A 22,390-nucleotide genomic window follows, 5' to 3' on the forward strand; every position below is an offset into this window, starting at 1 on the left:
TTTCACAGTATCACAGTATCACAGTATGTTAGAGATTGGAAGGGACCTCAAAAGATCATCTAGTCCAATCCCCCTGCCAGAGCAGGAACACCTAGATGAGGTTACACAGGAATGTGTCCAGGCGGGTTTTGAATGTCTCCAGAGAAGGAGACTCCACAACCTCCCTGGGCAGCCTGTTCCAGTGTTCCGTCACCCTCACTGAGAAGTTTCTTCTCAAGTTTAAGTGGAACCTCTTGTGTTCCAGTTTATACCTATTACCCCTTGTCCTATCATTGTTTGCCATTGAGAAGAGCCTGGCTCCATCCTCATGACACTCCCCCTTTATATATTTATATACACTAATAAGGTCACCCCTCAGTCTCCTCCAAACTATAGAGACCCAGCTTCCTCAGCCTTTCCTCATAAGGGAGATGCTCCACTCCCTTAATCATCTTAGTTGCCCTGTGCTGGACTCTCTCCAGCAGGTCCCTGTCCTTCTTGAACTGAGGGGCCCAGAACTGGACACAATATTCCAGATGCGGTCTCACCAGGGCAGAGTAGAGGGGAAGGAGGACCTCTCTCGACCTTTTTTGTCAGACCCAAACTTCCCAAAGTTCTCTTCTGCCAGGCCCAAGAACTCACCTGCTCTCCTCAGCCAACCACTCCAGTTTCCCATTACTCCAACCTTCATTACTGTGGACATAGCTCTTCCTGCAAAAAAGATGACATTTAGCTGACACCTACCACTGGAGATGTAAAGCTCTTTGTCTGCCTAAAGCTGTACTTTTGGACCTGCTCAGAAACATTTCAGCCTTGATGGTTTTGGGCAGTTCAGCAACTGATCCAAAAAATAAGCTTTGTCAGGATATACAAGCTAGCTGTTCTTGTCTTCCTTCAGGCTTCACCTAGCTGGTATCTTAGCATATGAGAGAGACAGAGCTCTACATAAATCATGGTCTTGTTTCTCTTCTATCTAGCATCTGAAATGCTAGAGCCCTCATATATAGCATTTAGGATTCGGTTTCTTTCTAACTTCCTTAAATAGACTGCCCTAGTTTCTATGTACTCTGGAATAAACATTACATATTTATTCCTGGAGAAGTTGTCTATTATGTCTGGAAAAATGCCAGCAGAGGCAGAGAAAGTGTAAGTGTGAGCGTGACACTGGAAGATTAATAACAGGAAAGACTGGTGTCAAGAATCTTTTACACTGAAGAGCTTCCTGTTTCATGCTAAATAGAAAGCAGAACAGGAAATAAAGCCCACCATTATTGACCATGATGGTTTGAAAACAAAACATGATTCTTTTACATTTGCTTATTCTTTTTGAAAGAGGGTTGGTGGTCATACTTCAGAAACATTCTTGCAGTTGTTAATATTGAACAGAGGGAACCAGGCCCTTTCACACCAGCTGGGATGCCAAAGTCCCAGCATTTGATCTATGAGATTAGTCCTTTTCCTCAGCCTTTCAGTCACAAGTAAACAGGGTGGCTTCCTGGATGGAGGTCTGCCTTTTGCAAACCCCATTCCTGGGCATCTAAGGCCATATCAATAGCTTTCAGGTAGATACACCCATGCTATCATTAGCTCTGTTAACATAGTACTGCTGAGGAATACCTTACAAACACACTACAAAGGCTGTGTGTTCACAAAACCTTTTAACTTTGGCACAGCATCACACAAAACCTTTAACACTGCTTCTAGACCCTAGGCCTCAAGGCCATGCTGCTTAAAAGGTCAGGAAATTGCTGCACTGCATTTCATTGTGCTCCAGGTAGACATGTCCTAACTTGCTCTGTATGTTTCATAATAAGCCGAAGAACCCACTTGGACTTTGAAAATTCCATTAAATACTTGGCAAGAAGGTGCTGTGAAAAATAGATACCGATTAACACTCAGTAACAAATGAAAGTTAGATGTCTGGAAGGACTGTGAACCTCCCTTCAGTACCCATCATGCCACTTTTCTGATGGGCAATGAACATATAAACATGTTCATAGGACATTTCTGAAAGTATAAATTTGCCAAGTTTTCAACTGTGCGTGTTTGCACACTTAAATGTCCTTGTATGGTAGGATGGCATTAGCCCCTAGGACAGGTAGTGGCCATGTAGGGTGGTAAATACTCCAGCTGCCCCATGAAGCTGGCTGTCTACATTTTCCTGATAAATCCAGCCTTTAGATAGCAACTGAGCTAATGAATGACTTTTCAAAGCTGAACTCAGATACTCGAGAGCTAGGGGGAGGGCTGAAAGGCAGAATGATGAGTAAAACCTCAAAGGTTTGATAAGACATAGGGTTTATCTGGAAAGAACTTCCCAGTTTGTTTTTTTTTTTCTTAATTACTATGTTGCTCATGTGGTCTGTGCCAAGAGCCTTACACAATACCAATGGAATTCAGATTGCAACTGATAAATCATTCGTAATCACACAGAAGTTACTAGTGTTGTATATACAGATGTCATTTTCTGACACACAATACAGTGGAAAAAGTCAGAATGTTATTATTTAAAGTAAACCAAACTTCTCTCACTGTACCTTCCATGAAGTAAAGATTAATCAGCACCTCTGTGGCTAGACTAACACTTGTAAGTGCAAACAGGAAGGTACATGCGCAGAACATAACTCAGCTGTGCAGCCACTGCTTGTGGGAGAAGGCAGCACAAATTTAAGCAGCTCTGTGACAATTAAGTTTGTAAAAATTGCATTTGAAAACATCCTAGACTGAGAACTACTCTTTGCGCTAATTCTAAAGCAATTATACAAGCAAATTATTATTTTTTCTTTGTATGGCTTTTTGGGAGGAGGAAGGCTTTTCTTTTTGCTTTATTAATTGCAAAGTCTTCACATGTGTTCTGAGAAAAAATAAATTACATTTTCAACAGTGATGACATCTCACGCAGCAGTTCTCAAGAAAGGGTAAATGACCACTTACAGCTGAAACCCAGCTCTTCATTAACCCCAATATATCTATGTACTTATAAATGGTCTCTGTACTCTTGTTAGTTAGAGTCCTAGGACAGGTAGTCAGTGTTAACTCAGAATATTTTCACCATTAGCATGACTTTAATTCTCCTGCAAATCATAAATATTTTGCAGTGTGAGAAGCAGGATAGTGCAACATGTTTTTTCAGTTGTTTAAATGTCCTATGCCAAGTGACTACCATTGTAAGACAATACCCATTTTTACTGTAACTACACTCTCATAATGTATAAATATCTGCAATAAAGTCTATCACATAGCATACAGTACTGTAACATAAACTGGAAAACAACTTTTGCAGCTAAGATCCTTTGAACTACATTTTATACCAGTTGTACTCACATTAAAGCTGAACAAAGCCTCATAATAGCATGGAAACAGAATGGGAGCAGCTTGATAGTTTTGGCTCTGAGCTCATAAAATGCAGACTCACAAAAAGAACTGTTCTGGCATGTTCTAACATGATGCTAATACAATTACAAACATCACAACATAGACAGATAGGAAAGTGGTAAGTTGAAAAAATCATACTTTTTTTTTTCCCTGGAGGAATCAGACTGGTTTATCTCTTCCTGGCTTTGCTAAAACTGTCTTTGGAAACTGGGGTAAGACAAAACTTTCTTTGATTTACCTACAAAGGAAATAAGTATCCAGAAAAACCTTGCTAGCCAAAAGAATAAGTCATTCTATTACTTGTTTCAAGCACGTCCAATTGCGGATCTTGGAGATGCTTAATAATTACAAAGCAGAGAATAAGCACACTTAGTGCATTTTCTTGCTTTGTGCACAAACACTCCTTCTGTGTTGTGGCAAGCACTTCTTATTTTTACAACAGCCTTATATGGTTGTGTGAAGCTAAAGTGCAGCCCTGGCACAGATCTGCCAGTTCCTATTAGTTGTTTTCCTCTCTGACAAAGGAGGATCTGTGGCATGTGTCCCTGTGGTAGCTCTGTGATACTCAGACATCCCACTGGCAGAAAGCAGCTGCATCACTGCTGAGCATTTGGTCTGATGAGTCTGCTCAGTTTTATGCATGAACAAAATCAAACATGGCAGGGCTGAGATTAAAGTCTCTTAGTTGCCGTTCCTTTCATATCAGAGGCTAAATGTTGCAGTGCTAACAAACCCTTGTTCCTTTTCTCAAAAGGACCAATTTAAGGCCCAAGCTGTCCTCATTCTCATCTATTCAAAAGCTTCTGTCAGCAGTGAGGGTAGGATGTGGCATAATGAGAATTATGTTGGTAAGTCTCTACCTCAGCATGACGAGCAAAAGAGCTTGCCAGAGGCTGTCATTTAGTAGTGCTCTTACAGACATTATTTTATTATATTCTTCAAATTTTGAACCATGTAGCTACTGTGTAGAAACCAAAAGAGATTTTTTTATGAGCACACAGCATGAGCACACAGTGGTGAACAGGGACAACTATATTTTTGTACTGGTAAATGCTATTTAAGAAAACCTTCGTTACTGTATTACTATGTAAGAGTCTGCAAATAGGCCTCTCCCTAACTCTCATATAGGTCTTCATCCTCTTCCTTCTGATGCATACTTCACCCCAAAACTACAGTTCTGGTGCAGTAGCTATAAATATTCTGCAGTTGGAACTCTGTAAATCTCAGGCCACAGCACAATAAGCTGATATACAGCAATTCTCTATAAGCAAATCTTGATGACATCTTTTTCGATTTAGTTTTTTTTTCTTATGGGCAGCAAGCTTAATGAATCGCTTAGTTGGGGAGGTATTGAAACTGTTAAAACTAATCAGATCAGATATTTGGTTAATAAATTTAGTTGAAATAAAAAAATATTTTAAAAATTCGTTATATAACTGCTTCAAAACAAAGGTAACAAGACAAAGTTCAAAAGCAAAAAATCAAAATTGTTTCACTAAATTCAAGTTGTCAAACAAATTACAGTAACTGGATCAAAATGCTCCCTATTTCTGTTGATAATAGGTGTAAGTCTAGTGAGCAATAATCAGCCTCTATAAGAAACAGAAATATGCATACCTGGTTCCTCACAGTACTAGACCAAATGTAATATATCTATGTTAAGGTCTAGTTTCTTTCAATTCAGTGTGCTTTTCAGGATAAGCTTCTAAAAATACCTAGAAGGTGGTTTATTCTTTTTTTTATGACTTTGTGGTCGATTTGTCTGTAAGGGGTTCAACAAAATAATCTGTGAATTACCACCTTAAAATTCGCAAAGCTTGTAACCAGTTTATTTTTATCATGAATAATCATGAAACCTGTGAAAGACAATAAACAGATTTCCAGAACACCTTTTTGTAGCTTTAGGATTTAGCTGCTTTGTGGTTATGCAATGGAATGAATCTTCGTGGCTTGCATATACAAGGAGTTTTCCATTTCCGATGCACAGTCACAGTCTCCTCAGCCATCAGACACAGAGATACACAGCATTTTTTCATCACTCTGTCATCACTCTGTCAGTTCCACGGGGGAAGTGAGGCTTAATATTCCTTTTGCACAGGAGGAAACTGTAAAAACAGGAAAGCACAAAGAGTTGCACAGGACAACACCCTGGGGTGTGGCCTCCAGGGGAGTAGATCACACTGCCTTATGAAGCATCATGGATACCTGGTTCGGATCTGAACACCTCATGGCACGTGTGTGGACCAGAACTGCAGGTTCCTCACATGTTCCTCCCATAGTGAGGGATCTCAGTAGCATTTAGGGGTCATATGATGCTTAAGAACTTTCCTGGATTTACCTGCATGACAGTAACACGCCTACAGAGTAGGTGTGTGTTGTACAGAGTACAACAGCCTGTAACAGCTCTTTATTTTTAGACTACACAGAAAGGGTATGTGTAAGTTAGTAATTTCAAAAACCAGTTCTTGCTTTTTATTTCTTTTCACATAGGTCAATTCAGGATGCTTTCTATGAAAGTTTCTTTATTGTAAGAGCAATATACCTCATCAGTTCAACACAAACATGTCTCTTACTAACAATCTCAGACTTTGTAGCAATAGAGGGTGACCCATTCTATCGGTCTGTGTACACGCCACCACTCCACAGAAACATAAATCAAGAAAGACAGTGGGTATTCTAGGACAGGAAGAGGTGTTTTGAGTGGACACTTCTTCCTGTCTGAAGGGAGGTGAGCAATCTGGCAACTTCATCTAGAGGAACAATTTCAGCCGATTCAAATAAAGGCATCCTCCAGGCTATTGTAACTTCTGCCAGGAACTGATTCATCCATGGGTAGGCTTCTGAATGTGAGTGATGGAATCGTGATGAAAAGAGGGACGCTTTAGTGTTTTTGACAAAACAAGAGGGTGGTTTTCTTTTCCCCCATTTTTATTCTTCTCTGATTCCTTCTTGCAAAAGTGCACTAAGCCCTGGAACAGCTACAAATCTAACTTCTTAACAGCATTGGACAGGTGTCTTCAGACAGGGCTTTTTTTTTTTTTTCAATTCTTTTGATCAGAATCACTTTCAAATGAAAGATATTCATGAAATAAGCATAACATTAAAGGTAAAGCTAAACCAAGAAGGAATCCTGCTTAGAAATTTGATAGTACTGAAAACAGTTTTGAATATTTAAAAAAAATGTCTTAGGTTGAACCACACTCCCACAAAATTAACATCCCTACATCTTGCAATATTTACTGCTGGAGTCTTTCTATTGCAACTATTATTAAGAAAGCCTGTGCACAAAGTGTGCAAAATAAGACAACACATACTTTTATCAAATTAAGAAGCATATCGCTTTCACATCTACTTTCATCTACTAGCATAATACCCCCTTCCATATCATTTCATCCCTTTTCCATAGCACAGGAGAAAAGAATTGAAAAAAATGGAGAGAGAGGTTTATAAGACAAAGATGTACATAAGTACCTTGGTGCAAAATTAAATTCCAAATTTATATACAAATCTGTCAAATCTCAAAGACATATCTGTGTAAAAATATTTGCCTAAATATGTACATGCAGGTAAATACTCTTTGTGTGACAGAGAGATACAGCAAGCATCTAAGATTTTGCAAATAAATCACAGAGTATTATTATATGAATTATTATCTAGAAGAGAATTAAAGGGTGAACTAACATGATTGATAATTACTTTAAAACCTTCTGTCTGTTCAAAATGATCTTCTGTTACTCTTGACGTAAAAATCTTATTATCCTAAATGCCAAGGCAACAGGATAAACAGAATAAAACCTGTAAACAGAATACACTACTCACACCTTTTGCTATCATAAGGGCAATGATTCATTTGAAACACAAATTAATTTTTGACTCATAGAAAGCCAATATGCCTTGCTTTTAATATTGTAAATTACATGACCTCAAAGCAACAGTTCGATTTTGAGTTTTGATAGAGCTTCTTGACCTGTTGGTTATTTTAGTGGAGGCATAGTTATCTTACTATATGTGAACTGAACTGTAACATCTGTGTGGCAAGTACCCTTTTAGTCTTTCGAATAACTACCATAGTGAGATTCTGTCTCATTCTAAGGACATTTTAAGTCATCTCCAGCATTCAAGCACATCTAAGCAATTAATGAAGATCAGTCATTATTGTATTTGTATTACTTGTAAGGGAGCTGCAGCCTGAAGAATTCATTTTCTGAAGCTTTCAGGCATTTGATTTTGCCTAAAGAGACTTAGTTCAGAGCACATTCACATACGGATGTGTCCAGGCACACTCAGTACACGCACATACTGAAAAATGTTCTGCATTCCGCTGGGCAAGTATGTGGAAGTAACTGCTCTGCAAATATTCCCCCTTTCACAGCCCAGTGGGATTGCCATGATAGAGCTTGGGCAAGTTTCAGCTGGTACACAAGCAAACATCAGACAGCAAGGTGAGTGTAAGCTGCCAGTTACAGCCTTTTCTGAACATTTTTTAGATATCTCACACATTTCAAAAGCAGTATCCGCTGAGTAGCAAGTAGCTAGAGGAGCAAAGCTCTATGGCTTTGTCCGTTTTCCGTGCAATGCTTCAGCTCTCAGCTGTCCTGAGTTTAGCAGATTCCAGAAACACAGCTAAGAAACTGCAGGCAGTATCATGAAGCTTACAAAACAAGAAAGTTACTTAGACCATTACACTGTTTGGTTGTAATGACATGCAACTCTTATTGCTTTGTTTACAAAGAAAGTGGATATCTAGGGGAGCTCAGGCCTGTCGTACAGAGCCTTTTGGAAGTAGTGAGCCACTATACAAGCAGGCTGTTATTGCTTCTGGAAAAAAACTTATGTACATAAAAATGCAACTGAGTGCCCCAGTGTACACTCTGCCATTCAGAAAAGAGAAGAGGGCATTCTTCACTCATTATCAAGGTTCTGGGAAAGCAAAACTGTGGTAGAGGTTCCCTATCAAATGACTAATAGCAAGAGTGGCTGGCATTGCATGGGCACAAGAGGATGTCTTAATTGGTAATAAGTGCTATCATTCCTGACCTATTTTTTTTTGATAAAATTTTCTGGTTTTTTCCAACAGCTGTAATTGTCAAAAAATTACTTGTCAAATGCTAATTAGGAGAAGAGAGAACTTAAATGGTATTTTCTGTCATGGAAGGGAACTAACTGAATGATATTTAAAATCATGATAATGAATGGTCCTTTCCATGTAAAGCAGTGGCAATTCTACACATGTGAAGCTTATATTTAAAAACGTACATCATAATACTAGAAAGTTACAACTTCCCAATTGAAAACACAGAATAACCTATTTCTCTTTTGGAGAGAGAATATACAACATTTCGGTAACAGCTTCAGCAATGGACATTTTAGATTTATTCTTATTTAAAAAAAAAAAGCTCTAGATTGATTTAGTCAAAGTATGAAATAACATAACTTTTCAACCTCTCGGGCATGAACTCTTTTGGATTTATCCATTTTAACCAGCATATGATTTTTGCCTCCTGACACTTCAGGCAGAATCATGGGCCTAATAAAATAATTCATAAAACTCTCACTGGATTTCAGTGAATCTGAGCATATTAATTGCCAATCTGATTATTGTCCCTATAGAAAAGAAGAAAATTTACTATTCTATAACACTTCTGTGGCTATCTGGGTCTCAACCCATCAGGATCTTCAACTCACCAGTAATCTCGTCTTCAACAAGAATCACACTCCAAGCAATACAGCCAGCCACAAGTAGGTTACTGGTTCACCGTTAAATTATGCAGCCGCTTAGTGGTGGGTTCCTACGTACCCAGTTTTACCCAAAGCAACTCTGAGGTGGTGCAAGATAACCTACCCTAAGTGAAAGTGAGGGTAAGACACCTTGTTCACTGTCAGGAAAGAAAGACTTGGAGGGAGAAGATATAAACTGGACTGACATCCTAGCTAAAAGAATAGAAGCAAAGTCTGTGAATTCATCATGCTGTTGACAGAGCCAATGCATGGTGCTGGCATCTTTTTTTTTTTTTTCTCATAGGAAATTCATACAATGTAAGAAAAGGAAATTGGTCCTTCTATAGCTCTGCTATTTACAGTCAGAGGTATGACTTTTCATGCCTAACACCCCAAGAGATGTGTTTCCAAGAAAAAATTAGTATGTTCCTGGCCATATAAGACAGCTGTAATGATATGAGCCTCCATCGACAGTAATTTTTATGAACTGTTTCACACAGTTATCTTTATCTTTCGTGTTTTTAAAATAACAGCACTGTAAACAAAGGGACTCCTCTTCCTTCCTCTCATGGAAAGTAAAGGACACCTGGTAATCTGTTCAGAGATGAAATAGTGTTTTACCTGTACCATTTCCCTGCTTCTGTTTAGCTAGCAAACAGTGTTGCATTTTCCTCAACATGGCTGTGGGGAGACAAAGGATGTTTGTGATGTTAGGATATTATGTGCCAGCTATTCAGAGACTATAAATGGCAATGTTCATCCAAGTGTATTTAGAAAGCTACAGGTTATGGAAGCTACAGAAATTGGCCATCAAGCTAAATCACGACAACAGACTGATTACAGCAGCAGAATGTTGTTTTTAAAAACAACACTTCCATTTTACATTTTGACCATGGAAGACTGACAGCTCTGCAATGATCATTGAAAGTGACTGCCTCTTCCAAACATATCCAGGTCAATATCCCAGAAAGCCAACCGTATCCTGGGCGGCATCAAGAGGAGCGTAACCAGCAGGTCGAAGGAGGTGATCCTGCCCCTCTACTCTGCTCTCGTGAGACCTCACTTGGAGTATTGTGTGCAGTTCTGGTGTCGTCAACATCAAAAGGACATGGAACTGTTGGAACAAGTCCAGAGGAGGGCCACGAGGATGATCAGGGGACTGGAGCACCTCCTGTATGAAGAGAGGCTGAGAAAGTTGGGGCTGTTCAGCCTGGAGAAGAGAAGGCTGCGTGGAGACCTCATAGCAGCCTTCCCAGTATCTGAAGGGCGCCTACAAGGATGCTGGGGATGGACTTTTCATCAGGGACTGTAGTGACAGGACAAGGGGTAATGGGTTAAAACTTAAATAGAGGAAGTTTAGATTGGATATAAGGAAGAAATTCTTTACTGTTAGGGTGGTGAGGCACTGGAATGGGTTGCCCAGGGAGGTTGTGAATGCTCCATCCTTGGTGGTGTTCAAGGCCAGGTTGAATGAGGCCTTGGGTGACATGGTTTAGTGTGAGGTGTCCCTGCCCATGGCAGGGGGGTTGGAACTAGATGATCTTAAGGTCCTTTCCTAAGGATTCTATGATTCTATGTTTCTATGTCCACAAGTACAGCACCCTATTGAATGGCTTGTGTGCTTCTTTCTAATGCAGTGATGGAAACAATAGTAACAGGTCTAAAGATAAGGATAAGGGTGAATGAAAGAGGATTCAAAAAGACCAAGAGACACTACAGCCCACCCCAGGCTGCTAGGAGGAACAGTGCAGTACATATCATGGGGGATCATGTGATATGATGACTCACGGGTTAGCTAAGCAGTCATTTCCCCTCCCACCATTCCCCAACCCATGCTAACCCATACCACAATGCCATCCACTCCTGATCATATTCCCAACCCTCTGTAACAGGAATAAAAAACTCCACAGTGTTTGAAAAGGTCTGTACCTGCTTCTATCAGAGGTTTCTAAATTTTTTCCTTCTCCTTCCTGAAAGCACCTGAGTACCATCCATAGACAAGCACTATTATTTCTAGCCATGCATTCTCCTCCTTCCATATCCCACAGGGCGGGTTAAGAGGTAACTGGAATGAAATGCATTACCTTAGAACAAAAAGGTTGGTTGATTTTTTGTTGGTATTTGTATTTGTATTGTATTGGATTGTTTTGGTTTTTTTTCTGCTTCCCAGTAACCAGACACTGGTATGGTATTTTTTATAAGTAATTTGTCTCTTGCTTCTCATTTGATAGTTGTGGCTTTGTTGCCCTAGACAAAACATCTTAGGATGCTGGCTTCCATATGTTTACTTCATGAGCTAATACTTCCTAGATTGCCTGTTTCACACCCATGTGTTTTAATGCAAGGCACATATAGCACTCAAAACACAATTACTATGATGAACTTTCCAGACTTTAGACAGAAAGCTACAGTGAAAGGGATATAGGGCTTGGGAAGGTAGTTCTATGCTCTGTGCAGAAAGGAGATACTTTTAAGAAGTGTATAAAAATCAGGTTATCATTTTCCAGGCTAGAACAAAAGAAAGGGTCAGTTTCAGATGTCTAGGGGTGAAAATTATGTCTTTTATATATTTGCAATTTGATGTGCCAAGGCAGCAAAAGAATTAAGTGTGCAAATGACATCATGTCTACCTCAGCACATTTTCAGTCCAAAAATTGCAGACAAAATCAGGAGGCAGCTTTTCAAAACTGAGCTGACAGGCTGAAGCAAAAATGTTTGTAAACAAACCCTCTCCATTTCTTTCAATAATAGGGAACTATATTGAACATTCTTTCAAAGCTGTTCTAATAAAGAATGAATACTGCCGCAACTTCAGCAAACTGGACCGTGAGATAAGAGCTCTTCCAGAGCAGCTGACCTTTCCAAACAGCCAGTCATCTGGAAGATGAGAAGTTACGCAGCAGGGTTAATGTGATTTTCATATACAAGCTTGCATTAGAGAACGGCACAAAAGGATGACGTGCCTTACCAACTGGAATTTGAACATGACTAGGTATAAATCAGTTATTGAGTTTTACAGTTTTACAGCTATTTCTTTTTTTGTAGTGGGGTTTTTCATGAAAACCAGTAAATTTGGCCTGGGGTTTGGATCAGTTTTTTGAGGTTTGTAGTTGGTGTTTTCATTAGACAGCACTAGCTGTTTAAGATACATATACGTATCGAACATATATGTTTTAGCTTTGCACAACATTTAGAGGCTAAAAACAATCCTTAAATGCTTAGCTGTACCTTTTTGTATTGACACAGTCTTCCTGTTCCTATGACTAGTTTCCTCAAAGGAAAATGTGACGTGTTGGATGGTTTCCCATTTTCTGTTCAGAGAGGAAGTATACAGGCCAGTCAACATTTGGCTTTTCTGTTAATCTTTAGTCACTGAAGAACACCTGCAGCCTAACTGTTAGCTTTTTCTACTGTTCAAGGTCTGTAACTACCAAAATGCATTGTTCAACAAGGGGAAAAGTTGACATTATGCCACCTGGGAATAAAATAATCTGTAATTTATATGTAGTAGTATAAAGCAGACACACAGAGCAGAATATTTAAAAGAAAGATACGTCATCATTTAGAATCATATGCAGAAAGCCTACTCTTCTTCTTCTTTATCCAGGAAGACAAAAAGTGTGAAAAAATTACAGGACTTCACATCCTGCTTTCATTACAGTCACAGCAACAGTAACAATACAGCTGTAATGTGCAAGAAGAAAGCAAGAGGTAGCAAAATCTCCCTCCCACTTCGTATTTCACCACTGGGTTGTGTAGTGTTGCACATGTTAAAGCAACATATCTAATTAGGTTTCTGACATAATGAGACGGCTTTTGCGTGATCAAATTGCAAATAAATACACGGAACAGATCCAAGTACCTAGGAATTCCCAGAACAAATGTTTCCACATGATGGAGGAAGAAATATTCTCCATTCAAGCTTTCAGATAAATGTAGCACCATGGAAATACCAGTTATATAAAACAGTACGTGTTGATATCACACATTTCACAGCAGCTGACCACATTCCAAAACAGAAATGTACCTGGACCACTAATTTATATTACTCCATCTCTGTTTCATACATGTTAAGGTCATGTTTATTTCCCATGCCTTATCAACATCATAACACCCAACATCAGCTACTGACTGGTTTTCTGTCATACCTTAAAATCAATCTACACACAGGCAATCTCCATGAATTTTTTGCTCTTGGCCTTCACATCTCATGCTATGAACTTATTACATAGCTGGGTTTTTTGTGACAGTCTGAATCATACATGTAATGTATTATTGTGGAAGATCAACACCTCAATGAAATTCTCAAAAAATCAGCATTAGGATCAGGATTAGACTATAACTAGAAGAAGCAAAAGAGAATAAACTCTCCAAAACCTCCAAAATGCTTTTTGGACTTCTGAATGTTTACAGTATATCCTAATTATAAGAGGCTTGATTCAGAGCAAAAACAATTGTTTATTTTATACTACAATTCAAATTGTTTTCCCATCTTAGCTTACCATACTAATACACAGATATATTCTACAGACATCCTTTCTGTTATTTCTCTACAACTATTCTAAACTACTCACTTCTTCTCTTTGGGCTCTGTGCTGAAGACATTTTGCCACTCTCAAATATGGTAAGGGTGCGATGGGAAAGTCCCATCAGGGAGAGGTGAAAGCCTTTCCTCAGTGGAAGGAATGCAGGCTTGTCTGTTTGGAAGGACACGTGAGATGAAGACGTCTTCGCAAGAAAAATGGTGTCATTTTCACTATTAGATAACACAGAAGAAGAGTGGAAAATATGTCAGGGTGATGTCATTTGCATGGATTGCTGCTTATCAGTCAGGCAGTGTGCAAAGACTGACTAAAGAAAAATCTGACTGTGGATAGAGTAAAAATTTAACTTGGCCCAAGACCAAGAGGAAGGTTTCACAATAAATTTGAAGTATTTCGTAAAACTGACATGCTGTCTGAAAATAACTGAGATAAGACAAATTGGTAAGGTTTGTTCTTATTCCTTCCTCTCTGACAGTATTTCATGGCATGACGCTAAGCAGCTCTGTAATCTCTATGTGCCTCGAGTTACCTGCTCTGGAATGGCAGATTGAGGTTATTTATTTGCGTTATCTAAGTGGGTTTTGTCACAGGTATCTACTTTCAGAAAAGCTTTCCGTTGAAGCTGATTGCCTAGGCTTTTTCTACTTGCAGAGGGTGTTACATCCTGTCTAGAGAGGTGTAAAATATTTGAATGCTATGTTTGCCTTCAAAAGCCTTGTTTCTGTCTCTCCAGTGGCTATAGAGGGAGCCTTGATGATCAGTTTAAAGCAGACACCTAAAATAGAGGATAATGAGTCTCATTTGTCAGCGACTCAAATTAAGGCTTATTGCTTAAATACTACATTCCTATATTTGTATTTGTGTGCCAGTAGTTCTTCCATACCTTTACACTGTTGCACCAATGAAACATGTATTTATATAAAATGCCCTCTCATCTTTAATCTTAAATCTTGACAGTAGTGAGGGATTCAAAAAAATCTCATGTTGATCTCTCTGTTTCAGTCCTGCCCTGAGCAGAATTTGGCTTGCTTTCACGCACTGCCTGTGATCTCATTTGATTTAGATGCCTGTTCGTCACAACTACTACTTTCTTTCTCTTTGCTGACCTCTGAAATCGTGTTACGCTTCATGCCACTCCCTTACAAAGTACTGCAGGAGAAAAAAATGCATTTTCAAATACCCAGTGGCAAGGACTGAACCCAAGTTCTGGACAGACAATTACAAAAGATACAACATCTTCTTCAAAGTGTGGGCTTGATCCTGAACTCTTTACTTGAATGGTGCTACCACTGAAGTTAGTAGGAGTTTTGCTTAAATAAAAATGCAGATCCAAGATTTTAGACTGTGAATTTATTTTTATAAGCACCAAGATTATATATATATACTTATATATATGCAAATGCAAGCATGGGTTTTGTCGAGTAGAGGAAGATTGTCAGAGCTAAGTGTGAGAACTAATCAGGCAGGTCTCACTGACTCAGTACAAAGTCCCTTTGTGCTTTCAAAAACCTCTGCATCATCTACATCTTTTTATGAATTGGTAGAGCTGTTGCAAAGGCGACATTTCAATAGTGATAGTTGTTTACATTTTGTTTTAGCTGGTAGGTTAAAACAAAAAAAAACAAAACAAAGCCTCAAGGGAACAAAGAAATAGGGACTGCAGGCAAATAAGTAGAAAGCGTCATTCTCAAGGTATCTCACAAGGGAAGAGCAAACCTGCCACCTGTTCCAGATAAACCTGTAGTCTCTAAGGTTCCGTTTATACATTTAGTTAGTTCGAATGATACTCCATTTACAATGAATGTATTTTTTTAGTTTTAATATATTCTTTATATAGATATGGCTATGATTTTTTGTGTAGGGACATGCAGTTTTTTGCCATTTTTCTGATATGCACAAGCTATTTACTCTGTTGTAAGTAACTTTCCTGAGTTTTTTTAGTTATGTTATTAAGCTGCAGAAAACTGATCTTCAAATACATAATGTCAAATATTTGTTCAGTAGTTGTATTGCTAAAGGTTTCATGTGGCCTACAATAATCTGCAGAGACAACACTGTTAAAAAGGACACATTATCCTAACAGATGACTCTTTCACCCAGACTTTTCTGCAATATATACAGGACCAAGTTTTATCCAAATTGCAGTGACTTTGAAGTCCTACTGACTCTGTTAGACAATACTTAAGAATCTTCACAAAAGTAAATGATGATCAAGTCAGGTTGCTTTGAGTGAAGGGTGAGAACTTTGCACTGTTACAGTTATGCAGGTTTAAGTATCCCGACAGCTCATTTTGCTCCAGCTATAGTGCGTTACACTGCACAGTGCAAGTCTATCTAAATCTGTGGCACGCATCTACAAATTTGAATTGTTCAGCCTTGGGTAGGTACACCAAGAGGGGATTTGCAGTACCTACCAGATTTCAAATCCTACAGACTGATGTGTGATGGTTTTAGAGCTTTTATTTTAAAAATTTCCTGAAATGAAATAACAACCTGATGCATACAGGGCTTAGGGATTTTTTTCCCTTAGCCTCATTTCTGTGGAAGGCTAAACCTTTCTTTCTTATTTCCACCCTCTCCCACAAAAATAGAAAGGAAATAATCACTCAAAAGTGGTTATCCAGCAAGAAAAATTTCTGCAAGGAAGTGTGAAGTTAAAGATATGTAAACTGTGCACACCGAGAAATAAAGTCCCAATTCATTGGACTTTACGTGAACTCCAAGTAAATGCATTCTGCATTATTTGCTGTACTGTCTTTTTATTTCTGTCCACGCTTTGCCAGTACATAAGCCTTACAATATCCAATATTTCATATTGAGATTATTTGTTAGTGGTATTTTCATTTGTATCACACGCTATGAATATTACATCTTCAAAATGTGATCAACATTCTTTTGACTTTCTGATGAATTCTTCTTACTTTTCCTAAACGAAACAAATTGCTAGAGCAAAGGCAGAACACTTACTGTGTTTCAGAACTGACATTTGGTTCATGTCTATGATAACGAGGATTTGTCAGTTCTAGTTCCTCACATTCAATCTGTTAGCATTCTTTATGCTTTGGACAGGCTTGCTCTTGATTACTAAGCCCATAATGTTTTGCTTTGATAAACTCCAGAGAAGAAATCTTGGCAAGGTGCTACCCATGGGCTTTAATTTCTCTGTTTCTAAGGAAACAGTTTATACATAAAAAAGGAAACAAACATTTTAAATGATCCACCACTTCAATTTAAGCCCGTTAGGAATTTTTATAGTTTCATGCAGCTGTATTCTGAAAGGACTAAAATGAAGACCCTTATGACACTTGGCTAAAATATTCTGTATCTTTCAAGCAACTTCCCAGTAAGAGTTTTAGCTGCGTACCACAGAAATGTGCATTATGCTTTTTAATATCTATCACCCTGTAGCTGCTATCATATGCTCTCATCTGTTGCAGATGACTGTGAGGAGGAAATTAAGATGCTCTGTGCAACAACTTCGTGTTAACAAAGAAATCTGATGGAACTAAACACTTCTCTTCAGAACAATTGGCACATGACTGCATTGCCAATGTCATCATCTTCACACCACACCTTTGTAAAGTTCATAATTAAATAAGCCCTAACACTTCACTCTACTTGCACAAGGGGTAACTTGCTTTCCATTTTGCCCACTGTTATGCCAGATTTCAGAAAAGTTATTGCAGTTTAATGCACTAAACACTGTAGCAGAGATATCCTCAATAAAGATGGGGAAAAAAAAAATCAAGAATTTCTTGCAGAGATTTTCAAATACACTGTTACAAGAAAATTCACAAAAAAATATTTGATGGCTTTTTGTTTTGTTTGTTTTGGGTTTTTTTTCAGAAACTGAAGTATCCCTGAATTAAATACAATAATAATTGTGTTGACAAAGTATCCAGAGCATCCCTTAATATAATTTTATTATTTGATGAAAAAAATCAGTTCACTCTTTTCTGCCTTAAATAATTTTTTCACAAATGCAGGAGTGGTAGGAATCAGAATAAGCATGCAGAGGAGGCAAAGAAAACAAGAGATGAAGTGATGATAGGTAGAGAATAGAAGAAGTCCTACCCTCAAATGGGCAATGATAGGTCACATTCAGGTCCAGGGATCACATTTCCAGTTTTTGCAAATAGTTGGGGAAAAAAAAAAAATATATGCTTTGTTGTTAGAGCACTAGGACTCTTCTCCATGTCTCAAAAAATTCAAGTTAAGCAAAAGTATGATATATATAGTCAAGAATAAGTCTGCTTATGTGTGAGAGTTATGCATAAGGAAGCCATCCTTGAAGATCTGTACATGTACATAGAACTTTGAAGAGCTCAGTTCATTTCCTTCTTCATACAGTGACCTCAGCTGACTTTTCAGAATATCTGCCTTCATGAAGCAAAAATTGTGTCTGCAGAAGAGCTGACCTACATCTAAGTGGTATAACCAGCATCAGTGAACAGAACCTAAAGACAGGAAAAAATTAGAGGTACAGCACAAGTTTACAGCAAAGGTGACTGTCCCTTAATAAAGGGGACGAAAAGAGGAGATAGATAGACAGGTGCAGCAAAGTAAATTCTTGTTAGACCTACAGAAAAATTTCTTCCCAGGGAGGGTGGTCAAGCACTGGAGCAGGCTGCCCTGTGAGGTCTGTGAGAGCTCCCTTCCTGGAGATTTTTAACACTCAAACCTCCCACCTCCGATACCTGATCAGACTTTGAAGTTATTCCTGCTTAGAGCAGCAGGTTGGACCAAATCACCTCAAGAAATCCATTCCAAATTAAGCTGCTTCAAACTGCTGTGGTGGTGTCATTGCATTTCACATCTTCATATCAAAAGTGGGTACAGTTCTAGGGGTGTTACATTAATCAAAAGAGAGCAGCACTTGAATGTAAACTATGACATGCAACATAAATACAGTCCATGTGACAGGAGAACAAAGCAGGTGATTCAGAGTTGCCTTTTGGTCATGGGGAATATAAATAACAATGCGTATACTTACAAACTTACTGACTTAACGAACACAATGGAATGCAAATACCTCACCAGTTTACTTTTCCCTCCAACTTGAATATCAGCAGTACAGCAAAGTTTCCTGTGACTTGCAAGGCACATTACAGCATTTATGTCATCTCTTCCACTGCTAGCAAAACTGGACTAATACAGGAGCAATAATAGTTACTATTTTAACACAATACTGTAGTTCATAGCTAGCCAGGTCCAGCTGGCTTTCCAGTATACTTCCAACAAAAGAATGAACCAGACATGAAGAGGTAAGTACAATGCTTAGTACTCAGATTTTCAAAACATTGGTTTCCATTGTAAGAGGTAACTTTTTTGGTTTTTTTTAATCTGGTTGCACAAGAATCTGAGAAAAAAAGAGAATACAGTAATGGGCTAAAGCATAAAAATTGGATAAAACCTAAAAAGATTTATTTATGTATTTATTTTATTAAGAATGTGATTCAGGGTTGGAAAAAGAATGGAATTTTTAAAAGAAAATAAACTCCTTGCTCAGTGGAGTCATTCCTGGAGAAATTTGACTGTAAGACAAAAGAATAATACAGATAGAGGCAGAAATCTTTTAAATTCCTGGATTAAGAATTGCACCCATTGGAAGTTTAGAAGTGCATCAATCTGCACCAAACCCTTATGAGAATTCCTAAAGATATATTCAAATGCTTTCCCATCTCTCATGTCCCAGAATCATTTTAACAGTGTAAAAGCACCAGGACTCACTTTCTTACCAAAGAAACTTAAACAAGACAAATTTCAGCATAGCAATGGAAGCCTGGTTTCAATCTATTTAAGCAGATTCTGCTAATTCTCTCTAATATATCTTGCATGCCACTCTTTGAAATAAGTAATAAAAATGTGTAGCAGTACATCCAGAAGTACCGTCCTGTGTTGGATTCCATGCATGGTAGGTCACTGAAAGATCTCACACTTTTTAAAAGCTATCTGAGCACGGCAAAAGAGTTCCTGCTCAGAGCCAAAAGACTGCAAATTTTGAAAGAGACTACATGAAGACAAAAGCTTCCAAAACCGTTTGAGAAGATCTTAGAGATTTTGGATTAGTTCTAGTGTTAATGACAATTTCTTCTCAAGTGCAGCATTCACGGAAGTCAAACTTTGTTCCTTCTTTCTAGCTGCAGGCCCTACTCTGCACCAAACAGCATAACAGAAGGGAAGAAGTACTATGTGCTCCCCAATATGGGGGCATGCAGCGTACTGCTGGCATTCCTTTCAGCTCTACACTCCCCAAAACCTTTGCCAGGGACATTTCCAAGTCACACCATCCTGGTTCAGGGCCATGGTCCCCTGTCCCATCTGTCCCATTAGGATGTCGACTGTTGAGACAAGATTGGTGTGGTCTGGTTGCTGTCTTCACTCAATTTAACATAAAATCCTAACAGATTGCATTTATTGATAGCAAAGGAAGTTTCAACTGCAGCATCTGGCTTCCAGGCTCTGGATGAGAAAGAGGAAACAGGCTGTATTTCTTAGAACAGGATAACCAATTGTAAACCAGCAACTACTCTTTTGTTGTCTTTAGGAGATGCAAAGGTAAATCATATTGTCTATCTGTTATCACTGTGAATTTGCTGAAGAGAAAGACAGATCTGCCCTGGCACACGAAAGAGCCTCCAGCCTGCTAACTTTGACATTTTGCTGTTCCTCACTAAGTCTTCTGCTGGTGAAACCCCACCAAGTTTCCCCTACGTCACTCTTGAAGCCTGTTTCCTGGTCCCTTTGGCCTCTGCAGGAACTTGGCAGACCTCTTCTCCATGTGGGTGCTTGTGTGTCATAATAAATTGTCTCCTCCCATCCATCCAGTTGCCCACCCATTTAATAAACGTGCAGAAGTGACCTAGGATTTCCTCCACAGGGAATGAACAGCAAATAAGTTGAATCCGGTGGCAACCTCCGCATTTCAGTGACCTATAGACTTTCCCCTACAGTCACAATGTGACAGCCCTCTCACACACGCTGCTGGTTGTCTATCATAACAATAGGTCACAAATATCATCTTCCCCAGTTACTGTCTCTAGACCAAATATTATTTTCCCCAGTCATTTTCTCTTGACCACATAGGTTGTGATCATATGAATACTACTCCTATTATCGCACCAGTGCTAGTGAGTTACAGATAACCAGCACAGGCTAGATTTTCCTCCAATAGCTAAAAATCATTCCAGTTTAAAGACTGGGATGGACAGACACAGGCAAATTTTTGTCCCTCATATTTCTTCCCCCGGCTCCAGAGTCCATATTTAAAGCAATAATACCTTGTTTTCAATGAGTATTTACCCTAAGAAGTGGGTGAAGATTTCAACATTCATCATTATGCAGAAAAGAGGTTGCCTAACAAGTGGTTCATCTGACTATCTTAGGCTGTCAATATACTAGTTAGTTTTCTACTAATGGATGTTGATAATCAGTGAAAGAATCAGGCAGCTCTAGCACATTGATGATTTTATCCCAAGGTAGAGACAAGAAGCATTATATTATTAAAGTACAAATTACTCTCCATTGGCTCTGAAAAGCCTGGAAAACCTGCCCTGATATGGGTATCTACAGTACAGGCAAGTAAAATTCCAGCGTCTCATGCACTGTACTTGAAAAATAGAATAAAAGTAAAAAATCAAGAAACAGATATCAAAATTTTAACTGACTACTACCTGAAGTGGTTTTGAATGATGAATGCATACGCCTACTAGAAGCAGTCTTATGGCTCAATAATGGAAAGTATGGAAGATATGTCCCCACATAGTTCTGTAATTAGTCTTTTTCAGACCTGAAGATAAAGCAGTTATTTAATTATCTGGAAACAAGCTGCTTAATAAAATATATTACAGAGAAAACATAGGTTGTGAAAAAACAAAACCAAACAAAAACAAAGACAAGAGATTTACTACTCTACAAACAAATTATCTGTAATTTGTCTCAAGCAATCCTGGTATTGAATACACCTTGCTTTCCACTTGGATATACCAGAGTTCATATTTAGTGACCTTCCCAGTGTGCTGCAAAACTTCACACTTCTCTATCCCCCATCTTTCAAGAGCAGCTGAACCTGAATAATTAGACACTTCTGTTCCATATTAGCATTTCTTTAACCCCACTACCATAAATGTTAGCTTTTCTAATTGCTGGATCATCTGATCTAGCATACCCCGAATCCAACTTTTCTCAGAACTTCATGTTAAACTCTTCAGTTAGCTAAAATACAGGATTTCCAGCATAGCCTTATTAATTTCAGTGGTGTTTCTCTAGACTTGGAGCAGCCTGTGACAGTCTGGCATGAAATACCAAGCCACATTGCTTCTCATTTTGTCACAGTCATTTATCTGTTACTACTGCTACTAGCTTTGGAGCATTAGAAGTAGTTTTTAACTATCGTCACCTGATGTCTTAAAATAAGGGAGCAGTAGTGCCCTGTGTGACAGCAGCACAGGACAAGGAGAGGAAGGGGGAAGCCTTGACATTTGTTCAGCCTCATGCTGAGCAAATCACAGGAGGAAGCTTGTGCCAAGAGCAACGTGCTGCTCAGAAGGCTAAGGACATCAGTGTAGTCTGTGACATGTTTTTGGGATATTTGAAAAAGAAAAGGCTCCATGCTCAAGTTGTAGATGTAACACTAAACACAGCCTTCTTTTTTTCCTGGGAGGAAGGACCTCTGTCTCACTTCCACCACTTTGATTACAATACCAACTAATGCTTAATTAAATGCAACAGTTTGTCCCTGGGGTTCTCTGTAAGATAGAAACATTCACATACTA

Source organism: Psittacula echo (genome assembly GCF_963264785.1).
Source record: "Psittacula echo genome assembly, chromosome: Z".
Taxonomy (NCBI): Eukaryota; Metazoa; Chordata; class Aves; order Psittaciformes; family Psittacidae; genus Psittacula; species Psittacula echo.